Consider the following 15,893-nt stretch of genomic DNA (forward strand, 5'->3'; position numbering starts at 1 on the left):
TCTGGTTTCTTGATAAAAATTGTTTCATTTGAATGGCTGATGGGCAGGTTTGTACCTGAGGCTGCAGCACTGAGCTCCTAGGGGGTGTGGGATGTTCCAAGCATCAGCTTTCAGCCAGTTTATCTTGTGACTCTTGAAGGTTATTTAGTATACTGTGAAGGTGGGAATAAACAGCTCCTGGATGCTGACAATGCTGTTCTTTCTAGGGTGGTCCAAGGGGGCCCTGCAGTGGTTCTGGGTTCTTCTGTGGCTTCTCTCTCAGTGGCTGATGGAGTGGGGTTTTGTTGGTCTTGTGATCCAGGGTGTGTGTGTGTAAGAGGAGTGGAGGGTAGGGTGGGAAAAGAAGGTGACAGCCAGGTTCCTGGAGGTCACCTCCTGGCATTATTCTTGTGGCTTGCCAAGATTCTTATGTGAATTTTTTATTGTTAATAGTTCATGTATCCTGAGCAAGGAGGTGAAAATAAAAATAGCTCAGAGCAATCTCAGCTCTGCAAGGTCTGCACAATTTATCAAGACCAGAGAGATGAATTGTCCCTGGAACTTTACCCAGGGAAAATTCTTTTTTTGTGCGTTTGTTTGAGATGAAGTCTCACTTTGTCACCCAAGTTGGACTGCAGTGGCATGATCTTGGCTCATTGCAACCTCTGCCTCCCCGGCACATGAAACCACACCCAGCTTATTTTTGTATTTTTAGTAGAGATGGGGTTTTACCATTTTGTCCAGGCTGGTCTCCAACTGCTGACCTCAGGTGATCTGCCCACTTAGGTCTCCCAAAATGCTGGGATTAGGGGCAATTGTTGATAGACATTTTGTTTCTGACTAGCAGTCTCACCCATTCTTTCTGGAATTTGTAAATCAAAAGAATATATATATAGCCAATCAATAGCTTATGCATTTAAATAAGAATTCTTGGTTAACAACTTAGGAACTGTCTTCTCATTTTTTTGAAAAGACTTGCTTTGAATGGCTGTTAATTGATATATATATATATATATATATATATATATATATATCCAGGGCAACTTAACTTTGTTTTCCTGGTGGCCACATAGAAAGAAAATAAAAGTCTGTTACATCTACCCAACACAGATCTTTCTGCTCCCCAATATAACATAATACCTTTAAACGTAAATTGCCAACTTCAATTATTTTGCATATAGAGGTATACCTGAGAGTGGATAATTTATAAAGAAAAAAGGTTGGCAGGGTGTGGTGGCTCATACCTGTAATTATTACTAGTTTCTGCACTTGCAGCCCCCTTTACCTCCCTCCCTTAAGGGCATAACTAGTGTAAACTGACTCAAAGCATGTTCAGGAATGCACTTACTGATAAGATATTGAGGCGAGCTGCACCAGCAGCTCCTGGGGACACACACGGTGGATGGCACTCAAAGCCCCTGCATTTATCTCTTTGTGATAGTTTAAGCCCCTGCACCTGAAACTGTTTATTCTTTGTAACTGTTTTTGTAACCAATTAATTTTTTAACTTTTTGCCAGTTTTGCTTCTGTAAAAATTGCTTCAGCTAAGCTCCCCCTTCCCCTATTTAGACCACAGTATAAAAACAAAACTAGCCCCTTCCTCCAGGCCAAGAGAATTTTGAGCTTTAGCTGCCTCTTGGTCACCAGCTAATAAAAGACTCCTTAATTTGTCTCAAAGTGTGGCGTTTCTCTATAACTCGCTTAGTTACAACAAGAGTACATATGAACAAAGGAAAGTAGGGGGGGTTTATTACCTCTATTGCAGCTTTTTCTTGTTACTGTGTCCTGCCTCCACTGGCTGGAGCTGGACAGCATAATCTAAAGTAAACCCAGTTGGCTAACTTGAAAAATGCAGGAATGCGGTTATACCCTTGGGAAGGCAGGAAGAATCCGTTTCGGCGGAAGTAGCCATTGCGATGAGAGGGGTAATTCACATCGTCGGTAATAGATTTGGAATGTGGGCTCCATAGATTAAAAACTGGGAGAAGGTTGTTTACCAGGGCAGGGGGAACATACAGAGTAAGAGTCTGGCCTTGAAAACAGGGAACAAAAGGGCAAAGAAACGCTAGCTAAACATTTGAAGAATAATTTCTTATACTGTATTCAACATCTATGCATTACATGGTTAAGAAAATGCTCATTTAAACAGGATGGCATTTATTACCTGGAAAGTTCTGAAAAAATATCAGGAGATAACTGCTTATTAAGGTGCTAAAGAAAGACTACTTAAAATCACTATTAAAATGTTAGAACATAGGCCTGGTGCAGTAGCTCACGCCTGTAATCCCAGCACTTTGTGAGGCCAAGGCGGGCGGATCATGAGGTGAGGAGATCAAGACCATCCTGGCTAACACGGTGAAACTCCATCTCTACTAAAAAATACAAAAAGTTAGCAGGGCTTGCTGGCCAGCGCTGGTGGTCCCAGCTGCTCTGGAGGCTGAGGCAGGAGAATGGCGTGAACCCGGCGGTAGAGCTCAGTGAGCCCCAATCATGCCACTGCACTCCAGCCTGGGCAACGGTACGAGACTCCGTCTCAAAAAAAAAAAAAAAAAAAAAAAAAAAAAAAAAAAAAATTGTAGAACATGGAAGATATTTGTATCTTGTACTTTCCATAAAAATGATGTTTTCTTATGGTTAAATTCAGACTGTAATTCAGTAGGGGCCATATCTCAGTAGTGACATTGTATCCTTCTAGGTGGATCAGCACACTATAAAATCTTTTTCTAGTGCAGTTCATGTTAATAATTCATTTAAGCTCTTACAGATGTTTTCACTATAGAGTTATTTTTCTCTTCGTTAAGTATCTTTATGTAGCTGATGTGCATAAACTATCACATTTCATCTGGAAGCTGCTTTTCTTTTTTTTTTTTTTTAGGTTTTCTTTGCATTTATCTTTGGTAAGTGAAACTCTCATCTTTGTTTACAGGCCAGAAAAACTGGGGGGAGGGGGGGGAAAAAAAAAAAGAAAAACACAGGCTCTTCCACTTACTGGATGTTTAACAAAATAGTCTTTTAGTGCCAAAACATTGGCATTACTGGTGAGCTTCGTAGAGCTTGGTACCTCAGACTTTATTTCAGATCTCCTGAAAAAATAATCTGCCTTAATAAGACGTCCAGTTTATTGTACACATTAAAATTTGAGTGGTAATGTCTAATGCAATATGTCTATTTTGTCTGAAATATATAAACCATGTCTTTTTCTTCTGAAAAATATACACAACTAATTCTCTATTACATAAATATAGCTTTCAAAATGTACATGTTAGTGATATGCCCTCAATTTTACACTTTATCATTCAGACAAGTATCAAATATACACTGATGTTGTAGATATTATGCCACTCTCTTATCTCAGAGAATACTTTAGAAAAAGTTTGTGTGTTGACAATTATTTTATTGGATAATTTCAGTCATTTTTTTTTTTTTTTTTTTTGAGACGGAGTCTTGCTCTGCCACCCAGGCTGGAGTGCAGTGGCCTGATCTCAGCTCACTGCAAGCTCCGCCTCCCAGGTTCACGCCATTCTCCTGCCTCAGCCTCCCGAGTAGCTGGGACTACAGGCGCCCACCACCTCGCCCGGCTAGTTTTTTAAATTTTTTTTGTAATTTCAGTAGAGACGGGGTTTCACCGTGTTAGCCAGGATGGTCTCGATCTCCTGACCTCCTGATTCCCCCGTCTCGGCCTCCCAAAGTGCTGGGGATTACAGGCTTGAGCCATTGCGCCCGGCTCAGTCATTTTTTTTAAGTCAGAACCAGTTCTGTTCACTTTCTGATTTTACCTTGTGTCAAATAAAAAATTCTATTCATAGCCACTTTGTAAATATGTGTGTTTGTGTGTGTTTTCCAGGGACTGTTGACATTTAGGGATGCGGCCATAGAATTCTCTCTGGAGGAGTGACAGTACCTGGACACTGCACAGAATTTATATAGGAAGGCGATATTAGAGAACTACAGAAACCTGGTCTTCCTGGGTGAGGATAACTTTAATACAAAATTCCTCAATATAAAATAAAAATTTCATTTCTCTTTGTAGAATGTTTTCTGGTAATTATGCTTTCATATTTCTGTTTTCAGGAAAATCCTGGGGATTTGTCTGTTTAGAAAAAATTTCTTCAAGAGACCTGAACTTTCCACATTCCTGAGCTGATCTGTGTTCTTCACTTTAGATTAGCAGTAATTTCAGAAGTTTAGTGGCATAAAATATTGTTACTCACACCTAAAAACCTACCTGCTTCACAAATTTTTTTATTCAGTAGTGCCAGGTAGTGAAATTAAGAACATACAAAATTAAAATATTTTCTAAATATTTTAAAATTTCTGTTATAAATTAGTACATTGGGATAAATTTATTAGAATAATCTATTATATCCTTTTTACTGAGCACATGACTAAGTTGGCAGTTGGAGAATATGAACAAGATTCATGTTAGTTATTTTTAATAAAACAGGTATCGCTTTCTCTAAGCCAGACCTGATCACCTGTCCGGAGAAAGAAAAAGAGCCCTGGAATATGAAGTGACATGAGATGGTAGATGAACCCCCGGTAGGTGAGAGTGAATACAACAGACAACATGGGTGAGAGGTCCAATGTCAAGAAGAAAGCAAGTCTTTAAAGCGATTTGGGAAGCAGTGTTCCAAAGGAAATAGTTTCTAGGAAGCCTGAGATTGTTTACAAATTACACTCCCACATAGCGGCATCTTCTGCTTATGCTTATAAAATCTCTAAGAATTCTACTTTTCCTTCAATGATATTCCTTCAAGTTTACAGTGACAGCCAATATAAAAGAGTGCACAATCTGGCTTTTTTTTGTTTTGTTTTGTGGACAGATAAATATCTGCATAATTTTGAGATACTCTATGTTAAACTTTTTTGTTTTATATTATTTTATTTTATTTGAGAGGCAGCTTTGCTTTTGTTGCCAAAGTTGGAGTGCAATGGCACCATCTCATCTCACTGCAACCTCCGCCTCACAGGTTCAAGTGATTCTCCTGCCTCAGCTTCCTGAGCAGCTGGGGCTACAGGCACACGCCACCACACGCGGCTAATATTTTGTATTTTCAGTAAAGACAAAGTTTCATCATGTTGGCCAGGCTGGTCTCCAATTCCTGACCTCAGGTGATCTGCCCACCTTGCCCACCAAAGTGCTGGGAATACAGGCGTGTGCCACCATGCCTGGCTTAAACTATTAATTTTAAGTTCTCTTTGTGCATCACATCTGGAATTTTGATAGGGAGTTTATTGAATCTAGAAGTCACTTTGTATAATATGGCATTTTCACAATGCCATATTCTTTCAATAGAAATAAAATATTTTAAAATTTATTTGTGTCCTAATTTTTTTTATTAATATATCTTTCATTTAAAAGATTTATGAGGTCCTGGCCGGGCACGGTGGCTCACGCCTGTAATCCCAGCACTTTGGGAGGCTGAGGCGGGTGGATCACGAGGTCAGGAGTTCAAGACCAGCAAGATGGTGAAACCCCATCTCTACTAAAAATACAAAAATTAGCTGGGTGTGGTGGCGGGCACCTGCAATCCCAGCTACTCGGGAGGCTGAGGCAGGAGAATCGTTTGAACCTGGGAGGTGGAGGTTGCAGTGAGCTGAGATTGCGCCTCTGCACTCCAGCTTGGGTAACAGAGCAAGACTCTGTCTCAAAAAAAAAAAAAAAAAAAAATTATGAGCTGCTTAATTAAATTTGTTCTACAACGGATTATTTTATTGCTATCATAAATAACATTGTTTTTTCCTCTATCAGAGAGTTTGTTTTAAGTGTATAGAATGATTACTTAGAATTGTATGTTAGTTTTATATTTTGCTAATTAACTGAGTGTATTCATTAGTTTAAACAGGTTTTTATTTACTGTTTATTTTTTATATATTTAAGATTACATGATCTACAAACAAACGTTTTACTCATTGCTCTTCAACTTCAATGACTTTAAATTTTTCTTTTTACTATTTCTTCTTTCACATACTTTCAGTGCAATGTTAAAATAGAAGCATTGGCAATAAGAAACAATAGTTTTGCACTGGTGTGTGTAAATTTGAAGGAGCAAACACCTCTTCAGGATTTTATAAACACCTTCAGAAAGAAAATATCTATTTTTGTTGGGCCCCCAGAATGATAGAATGCTCTGTGGGTTTGTAGTGAAGAGGGGTTTTAGGTTGGCCTTAAGCCTGCTCAATTTGCACAAGAATCCATTTAAGTGGTCTTGCTAAAAGGGGCTTGGATAGTTGTAATTCTCTTTTAATTTTTGGACAGAGTGAATATCCTTCAGGACTTTGTTCTGCAGGGCAGACCCAAGGGCAGGTTTCTGCAGTCAGGCCTGCATATGGCGGGCTTTATATCAGGATGTGGATGAGCATGGTTTTCACCCAGTGAAGAGAGAATTTTCCTGGGTCACTTTGGGTTTCTACAAGGGCAGAACCAGCCATGAACTGTGTGGCTCATGGAGCTGGAACTGACTCATGGAACTGCTTCGGGACCACAGTAAAGGCCAAGGTCTGCGGGCCTGCCAACATGGCTATAAATGTGTGTCTTCCTCCAGGCCTCTGGAAAGGCAGAACCTCCCCCAGACTGTGGCTGGGAAGAGTTTGGGATTGTTATGGGCTAAGTTTAAAATTCTCACTGGAACCAAGTTAGGTGGAACATTTTCTTGTCTGTAGCCGATAACAGTAGTCCTGTAGTTTGCCACCTGAATGAGGGCCTGCCTTCTAAACAGAATTACCTTCAATCTTGGACTTTAGCAGAGTTTCACAGCTCCCTTCCTGGATCTCAGAGCTCTCTTAAAGGCACTTATTTTTGAAATGGGAGCCTTGCTACATAACCCAGACAGGTCTTAATATTTTGATGGCAAGCAGTTCTCCAACTTTATTTTACCACGTAGTTGTCATTACAGGTGTGAACCATGATGCCTGGTTTGCTCATAAAGGCATTTTTATCAGGAATGGCTGACAAATTTTCTTGTTGTCAGGGGATAAGCAAGTAGGGCACATTTTAGTTTTTTATCTTATCAATGTCACTCTCCATATACATTTTTACTTTCTATTTTCTACTTGAAATTTGTCTGTAATTTTAGATTCAGAAATTTAGGGTAATGTACTAGAATGTACATGTTGTGCCTGAATTAAATCAGATAATTAGTATGCAGGCAGGCAAAAAGGAATTATAGAATTTTCAACAACTTTTATCAGCCTATATATAAATAATAACATAATTTATCCCCCAAATATTCATTTTCCATAGGAGGCTCTAACCATATTCTGAGATATATCTGTCTATCTATACATAGCTAGATATAGCTCTATATATAGATATAGATATATAATTTAGCAATGTAAGAATTTTCTTTGCTTCTAAACTTGGATTACAGTAGTTATATTTTGTGTAAAAATAGCATATATTTAAAACATAAAAATTGGCACTAGTTTTTTATAAATGCTTAAATCTATTAAAAGTTTCTCATTAGCATCTCCCATTTATGATTGTTCTGCATTTTCTCTGAAATTTTATTGCCATAACGTGGATACCAGTAATTTCAAATGCCTGCCTCCCATGAATGCACAGTTACAGTCAAATATTGCAGTTATCTAGACGAATTATTTGTTAATGTACATTAATGTTGCCAACTAGATTTTGAGTAAACATTTCTTTCATTATTGTCTTGCAGTTCTATGTTAGTGTTTTTTAGTGTATGTTTCTTAACATCAGTTTATTGTGTCTATTGGTTTTACTTAAGTATTATAATTTTAGACAATTTGCAGTTGTTTATATACTTTAAGTTAATGTAAGTTTTAATTAAAAGATAAATGAGCCACATATATCACAATCAAATTATATATATGTGTGTGTGTTTTTTCCTGCAAATATCACCCTAATTTTGGCTATACCTTATCTTGTATACATTCTTAGCTCATTTTCTTTCTTTTTTTTTTTTTTTTTTTTTTGGATATGGAGTTTTGCCCTTGTTGCTGAGACTGGAGTGCAATGCAGGATCTCGTCTCACTGCAACCTCCGCCTCCCTGGTTCAAGCGATTCTCCTGCCTCAGGCTCCTTACTAGCTGGGATTACAGGCATATGCCACCACACCATACCCAGATAATTTTTTTTTTTTTTAAGTAGAGATGGGGTTTCTCCATGTTTGTCAGGCTGGTCTGGAATTTCTGACCTCAGATGACCTGCCCACCTTGGCCACCAAAACAGCTGGGATTACAGGCATGAGCACCTTGCCCTGCCTCTTAGCTCATTTTCAATATTGGTTTTATCTTTTCTAAGTGAGTGGCCTTGGAAACAGTCTTATTTTCACCATGCATTTAATGATGAGTATATATTTCCTTTGTGTGAGAGAAACACTTTTGTGATCCAAAGGTAATTTTTAAAAGGATTTATAATTCTGTATTTTTTCCAGTTTAAAAAAATTGTTGTAAAAACATATGACATATAATTTACCTTCTTAAATCTATTTAAATGTACATGTCCAGGCCAGGCATGGTGGTGGCTCACATCTGTAAAACCAGGATTTTGAGAGGCAAGGACAGGGGGATTGCTTGAACCCAAAAGTTTGAGACCAGCCTTGGCAAAATATGGAGACACCCTCTCTAAAAATATTTTTTTCTAAGAAATAACTAGGCATAGTGGTGTGCACCTGTGGTCCCAGCTACTTGAGAGATTGAGGAACAGGATTACTTGACCCTGGGAATGTGAGGCTGCAGTGAGCCGTAATTATACCATTGCACACAAGCTTGGGTGACAGATTGAGACCCTGTCTCAAAACAAAAACAAAAACAAAACAAACTATATTTTAGGTCTGTCATATATTTTCACATTGTTATGCAAAAGACTTCTTGAAATTTTACATCTTGTAAAACTAAAACCCAATATCCATTAAATAACATTTATCCTTTTTATACTCTCTCCAACCCTTGAGAACCACCCTTCCACTTTCTGTTTTTAACAAGTGTGACTATTTTATATATCTTATATAGGTGAAATCGTAACATCCATCATTTCATTACTGGTTTATTTCAGTTGACATAATATTCTCAGAGTGTATCTTTAAATGTGAGAAGATTTTTTTTTAAGGCTGAATAACATTTCGTTGTATCAAATATGTCTTCAAGGTCCTGTGTTGCATATTTTAGATATAGATTTGTAAATGGAATTGCTTTATTTGATCATTTATTTTTAATTATTTGAAGTACATTTATAACATTATAAAATAATGAGGGCATCCTTGCTTTCCACGGACAATCAACCCAACTAACTTTTGTGTTTTTAGTGGTGACGGAGTTTCACCATGTTGGTGAGGATGATCTCGAACTCCTGACCTCATGATTTGCCTGCCTCAGCCTCCCAAAGTGATGGGATTACAGGCTTCAGCCACCGTGCGCAGTCAAGGGTTTCATTTTTATTGCATCATCGACAGGTTTGGTTTTTTTAAAAAAATTGATAGTGGCCATTTAAATGAGTGTGAGGGGATTTTGTTTTTCATTGTGATTTTTATGTATTTCTCTACAAATTAGTTTTGTATGTCCTTTCAAATGTTTTGATGAAAATTTATTTCAATTATTGGACTATTTCTAAATAAAGTTATTCAACTTTATTTTGTTTGTTTGTTTTGAGCTAGAGTCTTGCTCTGTCGCCTAGGCTGTAACCTCCGCCTCCCGGGTTCAAGCAATTCTCCCACCTCAGTCACCTGAGTAGCTGGGAAAACAGGTGTATGCCATCACACCTGCTAACTTCTGTATTTTTAGTAGAGATGAAGTTTTGCCACGTTGGTCAGGCTGCTCTTGAACACCTGACCTCGTAATCTGCCTGCCTTGGCCTTTCAAAGTGCTGGGATTACAGGTGTGAGCCACTGCGCCTGGCTGTTGTTCGGTTTTAAAAGTTGTTCATATTTTTTGAATATTGACTCCTATCACGTGTGATTTGTAAATATTTTCACCCAGGAGGCATTATTCCCCTATTAAATATCTGTATTTATTTGTGCAGAAATGATGAAGTCATTATTTCTTTATAAATTATCCACTCTCAAGTATTCCTCTATATGCAAAATAATTTATACAGTCTATAATGTTGTCTAGGTTTTCTGTTTTTTCATTGATTTTTTATGTGAGTTTTCTATTATGGAAAATGGGGTCTTGATGTCTACAATTATTATGTTGCTATGTATTTTTTGCTTTACTTTTGTTAATATTTGCTTCATATATTTTGGAGCCTGATGTTATATGTACACATACATATAGAAAGAAAGATAGATAAAATAGTTATAGATTTGTGGTAAATCAATTCATTTTACCAATGTATACTATCAATGTTTGTCTCACGTTAGCACTTGACTTAAAGGATAGTATGTCTAATCCCCAATTATAGTTACTATTTTCATAAAATAAAGTAATTTTTTCACCATCTGGTTTTCAGCCTATTTGACTCAATGCTAAAATGAGTCCCTTGAAGGTGGCATATTGTTTGCTTTTTCTTAAGTCACTAAGGCATTTTATTTTTTCTTTTTATAATTTCATTTAATTACTTGTTTATTCATTTATTTTTGAGATAGGTCTCACTCTGTCAACCAGGCTGGTTTGCAATGTGGTGATCATGGCTCACAGAAGCCTCAACCTCCCAGACTCAGAAGATTCTGTCATGTCAGCCTCTCAGGTAATTTTTTTGTATTTATGGTTGAGGCAAAGTTTTGCCACATTGCCGAGGCTGGTCTCAAACTTCTGAGATCCAGTAATTAGCCCACCTTAACCTCCCAAAGTCCTGAGATTACATTTCTTTCTATTAAGTAGTTTAGTTATTATATATGCCTCCAGCATTGTTTCTTTTTTTCTTTTTATTTTGAAGATTGTTGAGCACTTTATAGTCTCTTGGGATTCTATATACTTGGCGTTGCTGTTTCTATTTCTTCAAAAATGCAATGAGAAATTTGGAAAACATTGCATTAAATATGTAAATTGCATTGAGCATGATGGACCTCTTCACAATTTATTTCAACTTTTGTATAAGAGCACACTCAAGAGTGTGTTAATTTCTATATATTTGTGAATTTTTCATTTTTTTCTCATTGTTGTATATTCTCATGTAATTTTGGTCATAGAAAGTAGTTCATGGAATTTTCCTTTTAAAAATGTTAGTTAGATTTCATTTGTGGCCCAAGATGTGGTCTATCAAGGGAAATGTTGTATGAGCTATTGAGAAGGGTGTGTATTCTGATGTTGTTGAGGAGTGTTCTCCATAACTCTGTTTGGAATGATTGTTTTATACTGCCTTTAAGTAGTCTGTTCCCTTATTAACATTCTTTCTTGTTTTATTTTTGTTATAGAAAGTGTGGTATTAAAACGTCTTTCTTTAATTATGCTGCTTTCTTTTGTTTCTTCCATTCTGCCAATATTGGCTTTATATATTTGGAACTCTAATGTGAGAGACACACACACACACACACACACACACACACAGAGAGAGAAATTTGTAATAGGCTCCCAGTTAATGAATCTATTATTTTTTGATGTTCTTCTTTGTTTCTTTGGAGTTTTAATTTCAAGTACGTTTTATAAAATATTATACTTTGTGACTTAAGATGTAGCTTGTGTATGATTATTTTGACTGTTTATGCTGTCATCTGATTAATGTTTGCATGGAATGTCTACTTCCAGTCTTTTTTAATCATTAAATTTATTTTTTGAGATGAGGTTTTGTTCTTCCACCCAGGTTGGAGCGCAGTGGCATGATCTCGGCTCGCTGCAACCTTTGCCTCTTGGTTTCAAGTGATTTTCCTGCCTCAGCCTTCTGAGTAGCTGGGACTGCAAGCGTCTGTCACCACACCCAGCTAATTTTTGCATTTTTAGTAGAGACAGGGTTTCACCATGTTGGCCAGGGTGGTCTCAATCTCTTGACCTCATGATCCACCTGCCTCAGCCTCCCGAAGTGCTGGGATTACTGGCATGAGCCACAGCGCCCAACCTCTTCTGTGTATTTATTCAAATATGTTTATGGTACTTTGGGGATTACATATAACCTCTAAAAAATACAACAATGTATTTTAATCTGGTAAAAAAAATATGTTGCATACAAAAATTATTTTTATTACATCTTCCCTCAAATTTGTCATTGATGTTGCTAGTTATGTCTTTTTGTATTATATGTTCCTTAACAGATATTTATAATTATTTCTATGCCTTTTTCTTTCAAATTTCAAAGAATAGTTAAAAATGTTTTCTGCACCACTAGGATAATGCTCAGAAATTCTACTTTTGTTTATTTGCGTATGTTTTCCAGAAAATTAGTTTTATATGATTATGTGATTATGTGGGGGTTTTTTTGAATCATGTTCTTTTCAGTAAAAGAAACTGTTTTCAGCACCCTTTATATGTAGGACATAAGCAGTACCAATACACTTTTTTAGAATTTGTTTACTTTGGAAAATTTTTATTATTTTATTTGGCAGGACAGATTCACTGATGGTATTATTCTCACTTAATAGCTGTTTTTTTCACAACTTTTTTTATGACTACATCACACAGTTCCATTATGGCCTGGAAAATTTCTGTTAACTGTTCACAGATTATCTCATAAGACTATGTTTGTAAATGGCACATCACTGTTTTCTTTTAATTTTTATTTTTCAGAGACAGAGCTTCGCTCTATCCTCCAGGCATGCTGGAGTGTACTGGTGCGACCTCAGCTAACTGCAACCGGCACCTCCCAGGTTCAAGCAATTCTCCAGCCTCAGCCTCCTGAGTAGCTAGGATTACAGGCACATGCTTCCACACCCAGCTAAATTTTATAGTTTTAGTAGAGACAGGGATTTGCCATGCTGGCCAGGCTGCCCTCTCTAAAGGCATTATGTTAACAGTGGGAAGCAGGAAAAGCTGTGTTGGGTAAATTTGACAGACTTCTCTTTTTCTTCTTTGTGGTTTTTCACATTGTGCTCATCTGGGACACTGCACACAATTCACTCATTTATACATTTTCCACAGATGTATTTTGGTCTGTATGTTTTTGTTACATTTATATGTCTATGAAAGAATTAGGGCCTGTGGTATTTTGTGAAGCCATTTTATTTATGTAGATGGTATACATTTATAGGTAAGATTTTAAAACTATATTCATGTGAGTTTAGTAAGTGGAATAATTGATTTTAAAAATTCTTTTCAGATGTATGTTCTCATGTTGCTCAAGACCTTTGGCCACAGCGGGGCATGGGAGATTCTTTTCAAAAAGTAATACTGAGAAGATACGAAAAATGTGGACACCAGAATTTACAGTTAAGAAAAGGCTCTTAAAGTGTGGATGAGTTTAAGGTGCAGAAAGAAGGTTGTAATGGACTTAACCAGTGTTACACAACTACCCAAAGTATTTCAATGTGGTAAATGTTTGAAAGTCTTTTATAAATTTGTAAATTCAAACAGACATAAGATAAAACACACTGGAAAGAAACCTCTGAAATGTAAAAAATGTTTCAAATCATTTTTCAGGCTTTCACACATAACCCTGCATAAAAGCATTTATACTACAGGGAAGTCCTACAAATGTAAAGAATGTGGAAAAAACCTTTACTTGGTCTTCAACACTTACTAATCACAAGAAGATTCATACTGAAGAAAAACCCTACAAATGTGAAGAACATGGAAAACCTTTTAATTGATCCTCAAATCTTACTACACATAAGTAACTCATATTGGAGGGAAATCTTTTAAGTGTGAAGAATGTGGCAAAACATTTAACAAATCCTCAACCCTAACCATACATAAGAGGATGCACACTGAAGAGAAACCCTACAAATGTGAAGCATGCGGCAAAGCTTTTCATCGATTCTCAAATCTTAGTGCACATAAGATAATTCATACTGGAGAGAAACCTTGCAAGTGTGAAGAATGTGGCAAAGCATTTATATGGTCTTCAAGCCTTTCTGGACATAAGAAAATTCGTACTAGAGCTGGGCGTGGTGGCTCATGCCTGTAATCCCAGCAATTTGGGAGGCCGGGACGGGTGGATCATGAGGTCAGGAGTTTGAGACCAGCCTGGCCAAGATGGTGAAACCCTGTCTCTACTAAAAATACAAAAAAAAAAAAAAAAAAAAAATAGCCAGATGTGGTGGCACATGCCTGTAGTCCCAGCCACTTGGGAGGCTGAGGCAGGAGAATCACTTGAACCTGGGAGTCAGAGGTTGCAGTGAGCCGAGATCGTGCCATTGCACTCCAGCCTGGGCGACAAGAGTGAAACTCCATCTAAAAAAAACAAAAAAAGGAAAAGAAAATGCATACTAGAGAGAAATCCTACAAATGTGAAGAATGTGGCAAAGCATTTAGCTGATACTCAACCCTAACTATACGTAAGAGGATGCACACTGGAGAGAAACTCTACAAATGTGAAGAATGTGGCAAAACTTTTAGATAATCCTCAACCCTTACTGCACATAAGATGATTCATACTGGAGTGAAACCCTACAAATGTGAAGAATGTGGCAAAGCCTTTAAATGGTCCTCAAATCTAACTAAACATAAGATAATTCATATTGAAGACAAACCCTACAAATGTGAAGAATGTGCCAAAGCCTTTAAGCAGTCTTCAATCCTTACTAACCATAAGAGAATTCATACTGGAGAGAAACCTTACAAGTGTAAAGAATGTGGCAAAGCTTTTAATTGTTACTCAAATCTTACGAAACATACAGCAGTTCATACTGGAGAGAAACCCTACAAATGTGAAGAATGTGGCAAAGCCTTTAAATGATCCTCAAATCTAACTAAACATAAGGTAATTCATACTGAAGATAAACACTACAAATGTGAACAATGTGGCACAACCTTTACCCAGTCTTCGATTCTTACTAACCATAAAAGAATTCATACTGGAGAGAAACCCTGATAATATGAATAATGCGGCAAATCTTTTAACCTGTCTTCAACTTTTACTAAATATTGAGGTAGTTTATACTGGAGTAAAACTGTACAAATGTGAAGAATGCGGGAAAGCCTTTTTCTCATCCTCAGCCCTTACGACACATCAACCCTACAAATGGAAAAAATTTGGCAAAACCTTTAACCAGTCCTCACATATTACTACAGATAAGTCACATTGGAGAAAAATCTTACAAGTGTGATAATATGGAAAGCCTATAAAAAGTCCTCAATTCTTAGCAGGCATAAGATTATTCATTTTGGAGAGAAACTCTACAAACCTGAAAGATGTGACGATGCTTTTGACAACACCTCAAACTTTTCTAAACATAAAAACATGTTGCTGACAAATTCTAGAAATGTGAAGCATATGACAAAGCCTTTAAATGATTGTCACACTTGATTATAGGTAAGATAATTCATACTGAGAAAATTGACAGTGTGAACGATGTGGCCAAGCTTCTAACCAATACTCACATCTTACTGCACAGTAAAGCATTTATACCTGAGAACCAATGTACAAATACAGACAAAGCAACATTTTTCTATAGGGCTGTTACTGAGAAACTCCACTGGGGGTATGTCAATCCCTCCTAGCCAGGCAGTCACGATGTTAGAAGCTGGGAAGGGAGTGTCTGCCCAAGTAACAGGGAGGAAGAAAGTCGGATCTAGAAGATGGGCCTAATAGAGTGTAGCAGGTACCGATTGCAGGCAAAGTGAGAGAATAAGAAAAACCAATACCCTACAAGAGTTGCAATGTACAACAGAGAGCATAGCAAGGAACAGATTTTCTGGAGTGAATGGTGTTTTTTTTTCCAGAGCACAATTCCTTCAGCCTCCTCAGTTGTCTCCTTCAGCATAATGTCTGGAGCCTGTTTTGTCCAAGGAAGCCCCATCGTCTGGGTCTGCGGGTCCTTCAGGGTCATTTCCTTTATTTTTGGTACCAGGTTGGGTCCCAACCATGCCATGGTATGATTTGATGAGTTGGGCTGGAATCCAAAGACGACCTGAGGGGG

At 37.3% G+C, this 15,893-nt stretch overlaps 1 pseudogene; it reads left to right on the top strand.

Moving 5' to 3' along the window:
* LOC103234404 (uncharacterized) overlaps nucleotides 1-15,099 on the top strand; it is a 28,247-nt pseudogene extending 13,148 nt beyond the window's left edge.
* Nucleotides 15,100-15,893: the final 794 nt, after the last annotated feature.

The sequence above is a fragment of the Chlorocebus sabaeus genome, chromosome 6 (genome assembly GCF_047675955.1).
Source record: "Chlorocebus sabaeus isolate Y175 chromosome 6, mChlSab1.0.hap1, whole genome shotgun sequence".
Lineage (NCBI taxonomy): Eukaryota > Metazoa > Chordata > Mammalia > Primates > Cercopithecidae > Chlorocebus > Chlorocebus sabaeus.